This window comes from Clupea harengus, chromosome 14 (genome assembly GCF_900700415.2).
Source record: "Clupea harengus chromosome 14, Ch_v2.0.2, whole genome shotgun sequence".
NCBI lineage: Eukaryota > Metazoa > Chordata > Actinopteri > Clupeiformes > Clupeidae > Clupea > Clupea harengus.
Window position 1 is genome coordinate 16,638,387 of NC_045165.1, and position 15,375 is coordinate 16,653,761.

Genomic DNA, 15,375 nt, shown 5'->3' on the forward strand with positions numbered 1-15,375 from the left:
ATGAAAATGCAGCGTTGAGGAGACAGCTACATTTTTCAACTGTAAAATATGCCGTATGACCCATTCCGAATGGAGTGGAATGGGTTTGATTTGAGGTGAATTTCAAATGGATTTAGAAATGGAAATGGAACTGTGAGTCTCAGGGTCAAAGGTCACTGCCTGGTCTCTTTGAACCTGAGGAGGGGGGAGGGGGTGATCCCCTGGGCCCAGAGTGCCCCACATCCAAAGACAGAGAACCCACCTCATTTAGATTCACGCCCACGCTCACACACACACACACCTCCATCCTCTACACCACTCCCCTCCCCTCTCTGATTAGCCTTCATCTCCTCTGTGGGCCAGAGAGGAAGAAGAGACATAAAGATACTGTCAGTCTCCCTCTCACATACAGACACACACACACACACCTCCATGGTCTCCACAGCAACCCTCCCATCCCCCTCTACCTTTCTCTCTTTCCCTCTATGTCTCAATCTCTGTCAATCCGTCCTCTCCCTCTGTACACCACAGAGTAGATGAAGGCTAATCATTTGTATTGAGAAACACACACACACACACACACACACACACACTCCGCCATTCTCTCCACAACTGGCCTCCTATCCTCTGTTACCTCCACTCCACGCAAACCCACCCACCTTCCTCCTCCTCCTCTCGGCCTCACAGATAAGGAGAAGAGGGCTAATCTTTCAGGTGGACAGCAGTGATTGATAGGGCAGTTAGTGCCACAGCCCCTCAACAGCATCCGGCTACATAATGCTATCACTTGTTCACAAACACACACACACACACACACACACACACACACACACACACACACACACACACACACACACACACACACACACACACACACACACACACACACACACACACACACACACACACACACACACACACACACACACACACACACAGACACACAAAGCCACCCAGTGACAGAAAGACACACACATACAATCCTACACACACACACACACACACACACGCACGCATACAAATCCCACACACACACACACTATATGAACCCCATCCCCTCTCCTCTAGCCTGCTGTGATGAATGTACCCTTTGGCATTTTGTCTCCCAAACCCCTATCCAACAGATGACACATCAGTAGAGGAAGGACACACGGAGGTCACAGGCTGGGGGGCACAAATGTAAGAATTAGACTGAGGGTGTCCTTGAATTAGTGACGAGGGAGGGGTTTCGATGTGTGTGTGCGTGGGAGGGGGTGGGGGTGGTGGGTTCTGTGGAGCAGGTGTGTGTGTGTGTGTGTCACCTACACTTATTCTGTCTGGTACATGAATATAAATCTGAGGAAGAGACACTGATGTGATGAAGGGAAAATGAAAGAACAGAACAGAGAAAGAGAGAGAATAGGAAAAACTAAGAAAAAGAGATAAAAGATTGGAAGTAGAGGAGTGACAAATACCACTATATATACTGTATATAGTGGAGACTGACGTAATCTTAATGTCTCTGTCGTCTTCTTCCTCTCTGTTTCTCTCTTTCTCTATAGAATAGCATAGGAGAGATGGGGGAGACAGCGAGGAGGAGAGAGCGAGAGAAACATAAGGAGAGACGGAGGAGGGGGAGGGAGGGAGAAGTGGGTCCAGAGAATGCTGAGCAGGTCTTTAGCTGAACTCAGCACTGCAGTGGGAATGCAGCACTTTACCCCAGAGGAGAGGAGAGCAGAGAACGAGGGATGACAAAATAAAAGGGATAGATGGATGAATGCAGGCCACACTGATTAATGCAGGCAGAGGGATATGCATGACTGTGCATCACAAACAGATGTGTGTGTGTGTGTGTGTACTTCCTTTGTCATTAATCTTCTGTCTTGCACTATATAAACTTGCTTAAACAACCAGACCACCCAAATGGGACATGGAAGAGATAACCTCTCCAGGAGTCTATACAAACTAGCTGGAGTGGTATCAGGGCAGCCTGACATCAAAAGGTCAACCATGTGCATTTAAACCCCTTTGTGAGAAGAAACCATCCACAGTGACACTGCAATGCAGACACACAGGCCTCCCCCTCTCAGATGGCTTCTATTGAGTACATGGTTTCTCATCAAATAGAATTGAAAAAGGAAGTGTTCAACATCAGAAATCTAAACTATACTACATGTCCCATGATTCCCTTGTCTGAGCCAAGTAAATTTTATTGGCCAGGTGTCACATAGGGGGCGTGGCTCTGGTTTTAAGGGCGGAGGCCTGCCTGACCCCGGGGCCTCACACTCTTTACCAGAGGGAAGGAAGACCGGCGCCGGAGTGTACCAGGGGCCACCAGGAAACACACACACACACACACACAGAAATATAAACATACACTTACACAGAAACACACACACACACACACACAACTAGACACCTACGCACACACACCTCTTTACACCGCTGTCCCACACACACACACACACACACACACACTCTCTCTACATATCCCAGGAAAAGGGCTCACAAAGGGCTCGCATAGAGGGCCTTGGAATCCGGAACCTTCCACACATCAGAGCCCATTTCCCCTTCCGCAGAGTTGGGCAGAGTCACACACACACACACACACACACACACACACACACACACACACACACAAAAGATACAGAAAGACACACCCGCATGGCTAGGACTGATCTCAGTACACACACACTTGCACTTGCACACACTTAGACAGACAGTTACACAAAATAACACACACACAGTTACACACTTACTTTTCAGGGATGCATCCTTTCCCAGCTAGTGACTGTGCGTAAACTGCCTTTCTCTCTCTCTTTCTCTCTCCCGCTCTCTCTCTCTGTCTGTATGTATCCCCTCTTCAGTGGAACCTCATCCAGACTGTCAGACCTGCCAACACAGCAGAGAGAAGAAGAGCACTATGAACCTGCGATCAGTATGGACCAGAGGAGTTGACAGACAACATCACAAAAAAAGTATCTCTGTTCAAAAGACAGCGGACGGTTCGCTACAAATGACACAGGTTCCCAAAGAAGTTCAGACACTTGCTAACCAGGCTCCACGTCATCATTTATAACTCATGAGCACAGGTTGTTGATTCACACAGAATGATGGAGCAGGTGACAAGATGTCACATCTTCGTCGGAGGTTAAAGAAAGAAATATGTGTCTGTGTGTGTGTGTGTGTCTGTGTGTGTGTGTGTGTGTGTGTGTCTGTCTGTGTGTGTGTGTGTGTGTTTGTGAGCGTGTGGCCACTGCAGACCACCTGACATGAGGGAGGATTAATGCATTCTCTTTCCTGAGGAGAGTCCTCAGAGTGTCTAGTAGTTAGAATGAGAAGGGATCTAGAACTCCAAATCCAATCCCTGGTGTTTCACGGCACACATGAGGAACTGCAATCACACCAACGCGCACACAACAGACGCCAGATGACATCCCTGACGCTCACACTCCGATTCCGGTCACGACAGCCACCCCCTCAGAGGGATGTGCCATAACAACCAAATACAGGAAGGAGAGAGCAGAGCAGTTATCTGCTGAGTCACCCCTACACACACACACACACACACACACACACACACACACACACACAAATGAACACAGACAAACACACAAACACACACAAATGAACACACACCTATATTCACAGACATTTCCCATAGCTGTAGAGGGGAGTGACTGCACAGTCACTGTCCTGCCTCTATCCTGCTCTGTGACGTGAGAATAAGGTCTAAACACACACACACACCCCCATCACTACCAGAGTTCAGGTGTGGTGCATACGTGTGTGTGTGTGTGTGTGTGTGTGTGTGTGTGTGTGTGTGTGTGAGATACTTCCCTGTGGCTCCCAGTGTGAGCTGCGTGATCTACGGATCTATGCATCTCACAGCTGGCCAGCAAGCGACCAAAGCATAGGTCATTGTACCGTAAACCACTACCGTAAAACATCCCTTCTAAATCTTCTAAAACACACTTGCAAATGGCTGTACCCCATCAGTTCAATCGTAAAGGTCAATGCCTCCGTGCTCCATGTATCCATCCAGAAGGCCTTAGGTTGTGTATGCACAGATAAACAGGCTCTATGGCTGTATGATGTACCTGCACTCAGCGTATCGGTTTGTCTAGGGGCTAGGATCTTGGTGGTGCCCTTTTAAGTCAATTCACACACCGTTTTCAGAGAATGGATGTTTGTCTCCATCTCTGCATGTCTCTGCCTGGTGGAATAGACAGACTCTTATCTGAGTGATCTTGTTTAAACTGTGTGCGTATTTATGAGAGGGAGAAAGTATGTTTGTGTGTGTGTCTGTGTTTATGAGAAGGAGAGAGAGAGTGTGTGTGTGTGTGTGTGTATATATTTGTGTTTATGGCACCTGCAGCCCTACAGGCTGTTTAAGCATCCTCCTCCTCTTGGCCAGGTACATTATCAGTCACAGGAGACTATCTGCCTCGTATTATTTACTCATCACACGGACCTCCTCCTTTCCAGGACAGTACAGAGAGATCAATCCATCCATCCATAAGGACAAAACTGCAAAGACCAGAAAAGAAAACCAAGACGGAGAAGAATCAGGAACTCTAAAGGAGCAAGAGAGAGAGAGAGAGAGAGAGAGAGAGAGAGAGAGAGAGAGCGCGCGCTAGAGAGAGAGAGAGAGAGAGAGAGCGAGAGAGAGAGAGGTAGAGAGGTAGAGAGAGCGGGGCAGAGACAGAAAAAGAACAGTGGATGAAATGAAGAAGGGAGTGAGCGCTGGAAAGTCACGTAGAAACCTTAAAATACATCTCTTGCTTTATTCCCACTCATGACGTTTAGCATGGGAGACCATTTCCTGATCAGCGGACTGTGTGTGTGTGTGTGTGGGGGGGGGGGGGGGGGGGTTTGAAAAAGGGGGGGGGAGGGGGCTGTTGTTTCATCTGCAAAATCGGGGGAAGGAATGCCCAAGTTAAACACGCAGAATAGGATACACAAGGAGGCATGGAACAAGGGTAAATGAGGGAGTAAAAAGGAAGGGAGGTACAGAGAGAGAGGGGCAGAGAGAAATAATAAGAATAAAAACAAATCCTCTGGGTGGAATTCTTGTTGCTTCATATTTACAGTGTGTGAGGCTGAGTGAGAGCGATGTTCGTGTTTGAACAGACCCGGGCAGGCGTGGGCCAGCCTCCCTGGCCTTATGGAGTCAAACCTGAAGAACGTGTTATAATGTGTTATTACAGCCAGTTATCCAGAGATAACAGGCACACTTAAGACTCTAAATGACTCTCACGCCCTCACGGCCCATAGACACACAGGACATACACACACAGACACACACACAGGCCATACACACACACACGCACACGCAGAGACATACACAAGATGCTCCGTGATGCAGGAACGACACAAAAGCAGAGACGAGATGTTGAGCTGTGCAGCAGCTGATTTAAAGGGGAGGTTTCTGGTGGTGAACCTCCTGACCTCAGAGTTGTCATGTTTACAAGCGTGTTTGCTGCGACCCCTTTCGCAATGCGAACCCTCCCTTTTCCTCCACCCCACCCCAGAATCTGAGGCCTGGGTCCCTCCCGGCCGGCCCCTGCCATATAAGGGCCGAATGCAGCGTGTGGTCCAGTCTCTCCAGCCCCATGTGTTTGTCGTGGAGGAGGAGCAGCCAGATGCCTGCAGACCTCCGGCTGGCCGGCCAGATAAACCAGCCTTTAAAAACGGCCCTTTAAAAACATAAGGCATTCTTTTCATGGTCAGCGCCACAAGCTCCAGCCTCAGCCCCAAGTCTGCACACACCCTCTCCAAGAGCAGCATGGCTGAGAAAACACAGAGAGGAGGGCAGGAAAGAGAGAAAGAAGAGAGAGAGTGGGAGAGAGAGAGAGAGAAAGAAAGAGGAGAGAGAGAGACAGGAGAATGGAAGAACGAGATAAGAGACAGAAAACGAGTAAAGAGAGCAGAAGAGAGTGAACAGAAAGAGAAAGAAAAAGAGAGGAAGAGAGGGAGAGAGGAGGTAGAGAAAGAACAGATGAACAGTCAGAGAGAGAGAGAGAGAGAACAGAGTCAGACACATCAAAGTGGGTGGGCAGAGCTCTTCTTGACCCTTGGCACCATTTACAGAACCTCGCTTTGAAGAGGAAGACAAAACACAGAGGAAAGAGGGAAAATAAAAGACTGGAGCATGTTTACCAGACGAAAACCTGAAGCTCAGACACTCACAGGAACAATGAGCCAAGACTATTCAGCCACCCAGCAAAAATGAAAAAAAAAGGAAATCAATCATGACAGAGTGTCCAGTCAGGATAAGGAAGTCCTCTCTCTCACACACACACACACATACACAGACACACACACACATCCTCATCGTGTGAGAGTTCCTGTCAGATCCAGCAGAGGAATGGAGAGATGAGGGGAAGGGGGAGACCAACCGGTTTGTCCCCACAGCACAGCACCCATGCCTGGGAAAGAATCTGCTCTGCTGGGGCCTCCAGCTGGAAACGTGGAATGGCTGCTGAATCATTACCAACACCACCACGTAACACACACACACACACTCCTAACACACACAGACACACCCAAGACGGGGCAGGAAGAACCTCACATATCCTATTATGGGTGTGTATGGACCAATCAGATCATTGTGCTGACAAAACAACGAGAACGCCCGAGAAAGGCACTAACTTGCTGACGGGGCTGGGCTGGGCGAGGAGGAGGAGCAGCCATGATAAAACTTTATGGGTGATACACCGTTCATGTTCCTGCTATTACTCTTTCAGCGAGCGCATTACCGCATCGCACGTCATTCCACCTCCATACTAGAACACTACAGATTCCACAAGATATGGAGCAACAAAATATGAATGGCATAAAAAACAATGAGTCACTGTATATATGTCCTATTTTCATATAAAGTAAATATGAAGTTGTGGGTCATTCATTTTCTGCTATGAATCAACATTTTATTGCTACATAAAATCGTGAAGTTGTGGGTCCATTCTGTTTGTAAAATGAATTAAGCTTTTAAATTATGGCGAAATAAAATGATCACAATGTTGATAGTCATTATGGTGAAGTGGATATCAATTTCATGTGGATGTGATGAGATGGTTATTTAAGGCAATTAGTAATTCTACCCTTAAGCAATATGACATGAGAGAGAGTGCGGTTGGTGAAAGATATCCGTGAAGGATATCCGTCTGTGATTGGTCAATTGCTATTCTGCTCTCTTGCTTTTTTTAATGAATGGAATGTGAGGTCATAGAATATGAGAGTTCAAATATGAAATGAAATGCAGAGTGATACTAGCAGTGAGGAGTCTGAGTGTGTGTGTGTGTGTGGGGGGGGGGGGGGTCAGGATATCACCACTCGTGGAATGTCTCTTGTCCAATCACAAATCAATAAAGTGTTCGACTGCTTACTGCTGTGTAATTCTACAAAACACCATTATGGAAAAATGGAGATGTGAGGTTCAGGAGGTTCCACTGGGACAGGGACTCAGTGATGTTAGTGAGAGTAGAGAAGGTTCAGGAGGTTCCACTGGGACAGGGACTCAGTGATGTTAGTGAGAGTAGAGAAGGTTCAGGAGGTTCCACTGGGACAGGGACTCAGTGATGTTAGTGAGAGTAGAGAAGGTTCAGGAGGTTCCACTGGGACAGGGACTCAGTGATGTTAGTGAGAGTAGAGAAGGTAGAGGGGAAACAACAGGGCACCATGTAGATGGCTAGACTATGATTCACCACCAGATGATTCGAACATGAATGAGTCGTGTGTGTCTGTGTGTGTGTGTGTGCGTGTGTCTGTGTTTGTGTCAGTGTGTGTGTGTCTGTGTGTGTGCATTTCTCTGTGTGTGTGCATTTCTCTGTGTGTTTGTGCATTTCTCTGTGTGTTTGTGCATTTCTCTGTGTGTTTGTGCATTTCTCTGTGTGTTTGTGCATTTCTCTGTGTGTTTGTGCATTTCTCTGTGTGTTTGTGCATTTCTCTGTGTGTGTGTGCATTTCTCTGTGTGTGTGTGCATTTCTCTGTGTGTGTGTGTGCATTTCTCTGTGTGTGTGTGTGCATTTCTCTGTGTGTGTGTGTGTGTGCGTATTTCTCTGTGTGTGTGTGCATTTCTCTGTGTGTGTGTGCATTTCTCTGTGTGTGTGTTTTTACCATGGCACAACCAAAGCTCAGGACCTCGCCAACATCAACTACCTGCTCCAGTCAGTAAGGTTAAAGGAATCCCACAAATCTAGTGCTTTTTATAACACTTCGACAAAGAGTCAAAAAAGGAAAAGTTTAAAGTTTTTCTTTAAAGTTTAGTGGCTAACAGAGTCGTCATTAGCAGTCAGCCTAATGTGTGGTTTCCTGAACATTTCTATTTTTATGTTGCTTTTGTTCCTTTTATGGTCTTGATGTGCCATGAAGGCCTTAACACGGAGGTCTATGAGTAGAGCGTGGCCCACGCCAAACCTTACTTGCTTACACACACACACACACACACACACACACACTAACTTCTCCCCGAAAAAAGATCTTTACTTTCTCTCTTCTGACTGCAAAACACAAGTCCTCATCAAATTACAGCTCTATCTTTCAGAGAATATCCATCTGGGTTTTCGTCATTAGCACTAAGCTCAATGTGTGGTTTACCAACAATATCTATTTTTATGTTGTTTTTGTCCTAGAGCGATGACTGCGGCCCACACCAAACTGTACGCTAACAGACTGTGTCTGCGCCCCAAAAACAATACTTTTTCTCTCTCTCTCTCTCTCTCGGTCTACTGACTGCTACTCACAAATCCTTTACTCTCAAGCAAAAGTACAACCCCAAAATACAGCTCTAGCTTTCAGAAAGCAGTAGCCAACGTCAACATCCATTTCTCTGTTGAAGAGTAATAACTGCTTCCGCTCCCAAAACAGCCATCAGGCTTGACTTCAGCGGTGACTGTCCACACAGGAGACATCACTGGTCCCACCCACACCAGATCCACTGCAAGCTATCTGGGTGCTGGAGCCCCAAATAAGAGCCTCTCTCCACACTAGCCTCACTGCAAGAGGTCAGAGCGGCATGGGTAATTCAGTGAAAACAGAGAGAGAGAGAGAGAGAGGGAGAGCGATGTTCAGTGTGTGTATGTTAGAAAGAGAGAGAGATAGAGAAATTTTACATTTATAGAGAGAGAGAGAGATGTTTTGTGTGTGTGTGTGTGTGTGTGTGTGTGTGTGTGTAGAGGAAGGAAGAGACACAGACAGTTTGTAAGAGTGAGATAGTGTGTGAGAGAGAGAAAGAAAGAGAAATAGTGAGAAAGAGAAAACATAGTGTGTGCAGGGGGGGGGGGGGGGGTGCGTGTCTGAGAATGCCCTCACCCTGAGCGCGTGTATATTTTCTGATCACAAGAAAAATAATCCTGTGGAGGAATTTTATTTTGAGAAATGCCTGCGAGATCCTGGCCTTTAAGAGCGAGAGCAGAGAGCAGAGAGCAGCACAGCAGCCTGAGAGAACAGCCAGCCACTGCTCCTCAACAACACTCAGCTTAGCTGTTACTGAGTGAAGATTTTAACACACCTGTTCCACTAAATTGTTCATACATATACATAAACACACACACACACACCTACAGACACACATACACAGGGTCTGTGTACTTATCAACATTAGAGCCAGTAATACCAAACTGCATCTTCTAATAGAGTGTGTTTATCTACCTACTGTGAGGAGGATGTGCTGAAGAAATCACACAATGAGTTGAGAGTGTGTTGATGTCTCAGTCAAACTTCACAGACTATACACTGAAGTCGTGATTACATCACTTGTGAACGTGTGTGTGTGTGTGTGTGTGTGTGTGTGTGTGTGTGTGTGAGAGAGAGAGTGAGTGAGTGTGTATGTGTGAGAGAGAGAGAGAGAGAGAGAATGAGTGAGTGAGTATGTGTGTAAGAGAGAGTGTGTGAGTGTGTGTGAGAGTGTGTATGTGTGTGTTCTCTCATCTCTAGTGGAGTGTGTTGGCTTGTCCAGTCCTCACTTTGAAGGAAAAACCCTCCACACTCCCAGCCAAGAACCACCAGAAAATGTTTATTGCAACATGAAAAGGAACACTTTACAACAGCAGACCGGTGCACAGTGAGCAGGAAGAAAAGAAAAGAAAAGAAAAGAAAAGAAGAGGGGGACTTTTCCCATGTTCGCCCCCCTTCTTTCTGAAAGCCTGCTGCTGGGTTCCTGCATCCTGTTTGTGGCTCTCCTCATCTGCCTCAGGCCCAGCTACACACACACACGCAGAGTTATATTCACACAAGCACGCTCTCTTTCACATACACTCTCTGCCACACACACACACACACACACACACACACACACACACACACAGTAGGGGAGAGGGAGCAGGGAGGTGTGTGGTGCCTGCTGCCTGGTGAGGAAGTGGATTTATGAAAGCCAGTTCAGGGATGTTGATACAGGTGCCTCGGCCCGCCCTTCTCCTCCACCCTCCTCTCTTTCTTTATTTCTTTATTTCTGTCACCCACCCACTCTTATGTTCTCTCTCGCTCTCTCTCTGACCAATCAGCAATTTCCCGTGTGCTTAGTATAGAAAAACTGACCAATCAGCAGCAACCTGTCTGCTTTTGGCAAAACTGACCAATCATCAGCAACCTGTCTGCTTTTGGCAAAACTGACCAATCAGCAACTCACTGTTTGGTTGGCAAATACTGTCCAATCAGCAGCTGCTACAGAGAGGCCTGGTGGTATAAAATCCACACAGTGGAGGTTGTCATGGAAACTATGACCTTCAGGTCGTAAACACCTTTACTGGTTCCCGTAGCTGGTCATCAGCAAAAGTATGACATCACCGTAAGTCTTTTATGCTTGGTTGTTATCAGGGCGATAAGGACCCACAAGTGCTAGCTCCCTCTCTCTCTCTCTCTCTCTCTCTCTCTCTCTCTCTCTCTAACACACACACACACACACACACACACACACACACACACACACACACACACACACACACACACACACACACCGAACCTTTACACTTACAGCTGAGGCAGAGACAAGCTGATTGCTGATTGAAAAAAAAACATTTGCAAGGGGCTACAGAGTCCTGCGTCACTCACACGAATGCCCCTATTCTGGGCAACTGTCTCCAAGCGAGTATTTGGGGTGGCATGACGAGGTCGAAGCAGGATGCCCAGAGCCTCTGGCCCACATGGGCAAAACATATCCATGCCCGCCAGCCAACCAGCATTCTCAAATCTGCGCCAATAACAACTCAATGCCACACAGTCATATATCAATACTAATAAGAGTCTGGAAAAGACACTTCATCTGCTGTCTTTCACACTTACCATGATGAACAAGAGGCAAAGCAAGTGCTACCGCATCCAGACAGAGTGAGGGATGCTGAAAAAAAAAGTGACATTTCCTGTAAATCTCCCCCTCAGTCAAGGGCACAACTGACTCAGCACAGGCTGTTCCACATCAAACATACAAACGTCCTCATGGGGCACATTCCACTCAGGAAGTTCAAACAGACATAGCTAACACACACACACACGCGCACAAAAATGTGTACATACATATGCACTCAGACATAAACACACACACACACACACACACACACACAGACACACATGCGCATGCACAAATATGTGTACATACATATGCACTCAGACATATACACACACACACACACACCCACTCATACAAACACACACACACACACTCACATGTGCAACAAAAAAGCTGGACATGGGGATGAAAATAGGATCAGGCTTAAAAACAGCATGAAGATTAAAATAGCTCAAACTTTAAACACGGCTCCCTTCAAGGGGGTCGTCATGACGACACATCGTCTGTGTCCATGAGACTCACCGGGGATCGTCTCCCGGTCGCCTGCCTCCGACGGCAACGGCCTCACCATCCCAATTTAAAACAGGCCCACCAAGTCTCCCCAGGACCCATAAACATTTAGCAGATGGGAAGCTCCTTGTTGCTGTTCAAGGACATTCTTTCCTCTGACCATGCTCGTTTTTTTTTTTTTTCAAAACTTAGGATTGGCCAGCCAGGAGATTCTAATATGGCGAAGTCTAATGTTAGATGTCATGCTGTGCTTCGAACAGGGTTACATGGTATAACCCACAAGATGAGACAGAGAGAGAGAGTGAGAGAGGGACAGAGAGAGTGAGTGAGTGAGTGAGTGAGTGAGTGAGTGAGTGAGTGAGTGAGTGAGTGAGTGAGAGGAAGAGATGTCAGATGCCATTGTCTCCATGTTCTCTTTCCCGGGCATAAAGAATGCACCTTCAACCAGACTGGAATGGCTTCTGAAAAATGCCAAAAATGCCTCCATTTTCTCCTTCCCCGTCTTTCTAAACCTCCTGTCAACCCCCCTTTCCCTACCCGACCGGGGCCGATCCCACCCCTTCCAGCCAGCCGACCCACCACATTCCTGTGTTTTTCGCCCCTGTACATAACACACACACACACACCTCCTCCTCCTCCTCCTCTTCTTCTTCTTTCCTCTCCCTACCTCCCTCTCACACACATGCTGCGAGAAAGAGAGAGAGAGAGAGAGAGAAAAAGAGGGAGAGGGAAAGTGAAAAAAGGAGAGAGAGAGAGAGAGAGACGTTTAAGACATTAATAACACACAAGTTTCCACCCAGCTGACCCAGACATCCCTTTTAAGGGCAAGCGGTTCAGATTTCTCTTTTCATTAACTTTCAAAAATACCCCCGGAGCCGGACCGCAACTGCTCTCCCCCCAGAGAGAGGGCAGCCCAGCAGGGTTCTGGGAGTCGGGCCTCGATAAGAACCGGCCCGTTCTAAAAATACACCCTTGTCCAGAACCCTGGACAACAAAGGTAATGTGGCAGTGGAATTTACAAGAAACGTCTCTCAGCTTCCCCCCCTTCCTTCCAACAACCCCGTCTCCCCCACCTCCCCCGTCTCCCCCACCTCCCCAGCCCAAACACTCAATCCCTTGCTGGGCTCGGTTCTGGCCCCCCCCCTGAGTCCAGCACTGAACAAATGGACGTGTTTCGAAGGATTTAAAAACGTTTCTGTAGAGGTCATGCGCTTTGCATGGCGTTTTGACTGGCTCCATTGCACAGGCTACTGTAACAGAACTCTGCCAGTACGACTGCAAACTCCTCCAGAGTCAACGTTGTTCTGCAGAGTTCTGGAGAGTTCTGACTGCACGTGCTGCAGTAAGCTACAGGGTCTTCATACTCTGTGTAGATTTCTTCACAAAACATTTATATGGCTATAGATCTTTCTATATTTTACTACAACTGAAGATCTTTCTCTATGTTTCCACAGAGATAGCTCTGTCTATATCCTTATGGTTCCTATGGTTGCCTCCTCACAGACCACCCTTGGCAGGAGCTAAGTGGGGGTTATATGTCACTGGTCCCAGAAAAAGACACAGTGGGTCATCATGTTGAACACCCATTTGGTTCTGTTGAGCCCAACAATGTGACCTGTTCTTTTTATTCTCTCTTCCTTTTTTAAACAATAACCATCCGAGCTGGTGGAGAGAACACAAGAGCCCCCTGCACAGGAAACGTGAAGAGGGTAGGAATGGAATTAATAACCAAGGAAAATGAAGTTGTCGGAGGGAGGGGCAGAAGGACAAAGAGAGAGATGGATAGAGGGAGAAAGGGGGTAGGAAACGCATCGGAGAGAGATGGAATCAATAACCAAGGAGGCATGGGACAAGTGTGGTGATTAGAAAGACATTTCCTGGGCCTCGTGCTGAAAAAATGCTGAACTAGATTAGAAAGACAAGGCCCACAATGACCATTGGATGCTAGCCATTACATAACCAACCAAGAATATGACTCCATTCTCTTATGGCATCTACAGAATTCTCTCTCTCTCTCTCTCTCTTTCTCTCTCTCCCCCGATAAGGAAACGGAGGATGGTTGTGTGGACTAAATGAAGAGCAGATGATGCGTTCCTCAGACATTCTTTACTTCCCTAGAAACTGATGAGGATCACCGGTAAGATGGCAGTGCAAAGCAAAGCAAGATAACACTGTCCTGCACACGAGCTAAAGATACGCTTCATTTTAGACTCTCCATGCGTGTCTGTGTGTGTATGTGTGGCGCTAAAGAATGCTAAGACAGCCAAATGCCCGTTGCCATCACCAAATAGACACTGATGAAATCTGAGCCCCTTTAAAATCTATTTTCCTTAGTAGTGTTTAGCTCGTTTGAGATACCTATTTCAGGAAACACACCTCGAGCTTTGGAATGAACCAATGAGTGTGATTGGTTGCTCCCATGAGGACATGCTTAGGAGACGGATTTAGAAACCTCTTCTTGCTCATCACGTCTGACTGGGCCAAGGCATCTTCTTGTGTGCAGCCCGAGATGCTGAATAATTATACGACATATCTGAGCCCCAGCGAAGCATGAGTCTCTCTCTGTCAGCAGCCAATTATTTCTTAATCTTGATGGCCTGACAGCGAGAGAGACACACATGTTAAACCACAGTACAGTTATTGAAGTTCAGAGGGCATAACTAATCATGAATCACAAGCCTGGGAAAGTTCCATTCACCCAACCACTCTAGCAGTGTCATAACGATATCAATGCAATACAGCGAGCTCCAGGACTGTACTCTCAACAAAAGCGGGAATTGGGAAAGCAGAACTTGTACTTGAGTTTTATTTATGAGTTTCTGTACTTTAACTGATTAGATGTTTTTTTCCCCCATTGTGCCCATACATTGTAAATTGACCTTTTTGAATAGGATTTCAACAAAACAAATAGACACTTCAGAGACAAAGAAGAAAATTCTAGTAAGTAATGAGTTTTAAACAAACTTACAACTAAAGTTTGTGACTCTGAATTCATCTCTAAGCATAGTCAGAAAGTATTTGGACTTCACAGCTGCCCAACTCTAAACCTGAGAGGCCACAGAACCACAACAAGGCCCAGTCATTAGAATGTACACTGGCCTAAAGTTCACCAGACTGTATGTCTACACACACACACACTTACAGGACACTCCATTTCACATAGGCTTTTATGAATGGTGTTGGTGCAGAGGTCAACTAAATTGTCCTGTTCGCATCCCTAAATAAGAAGGAGGAAGCTGACAGGGCTGTTCTGCTACTGTACACAAAGAGCACAGAAAGTCATCATCTCCCCTTCCGGGCCACCGTAGGAGGAGGCTGGCCCGAACAGCCCCACAAAGAGAGACTTTTGCCCGTGGCCACACAAAAGCCACATTTCCCCCTGCGTCCACACAATCACCTGCTGCTTGGCTGCCCCTCAATCCCCACATGGGTGGGCGGGTGGGTTGAGCGCGGCGTTGCTCGGCACAAAAAAACCCAGCCCTCAGGCCCCCGCCCACCAATTAGCCCTGGCCCATCCGCACGCTCAGGGGAACAAACGAGGCCTTTGGTCGTGGTGGCTGGTGTGTGTGTGTGTGTGTGTGTGCACACGCAATCAGAACCTGAACCTGAACCTGAACCTG

At 47.1% G+C, this 15,375-nt stretch overlaps 1 protein-coding gene across 5 annotated transcripts in view; it reads right to left on the minus strand.

Moving 5' to 3' along the window:
* Positions 1 to 15,375, minus strand: part of luzp1 (leucine zipper protein 1) — a 52,848-nt gene that overhangs the window by 29,254 nt on the left and 8,219 nt on the right. For 3 of the 5 annotated variants that reach the window (XM_031580261.1, XM_031580262.2, XM_031580263.2), the window contains exon 2: positions 2,718 to 2,850. The exons of the other annotated variants lie outside the window; for them this stretch is intronic. The gene's annotated coding sequence lies outside the window, so the exon portion shown is untranslated. The remainder of the gene's footprint in view (positions 1 to 2,717; positions 2,851 to 15,375) is intronic. 5 annotated transcript variants of the gene reach the window in all.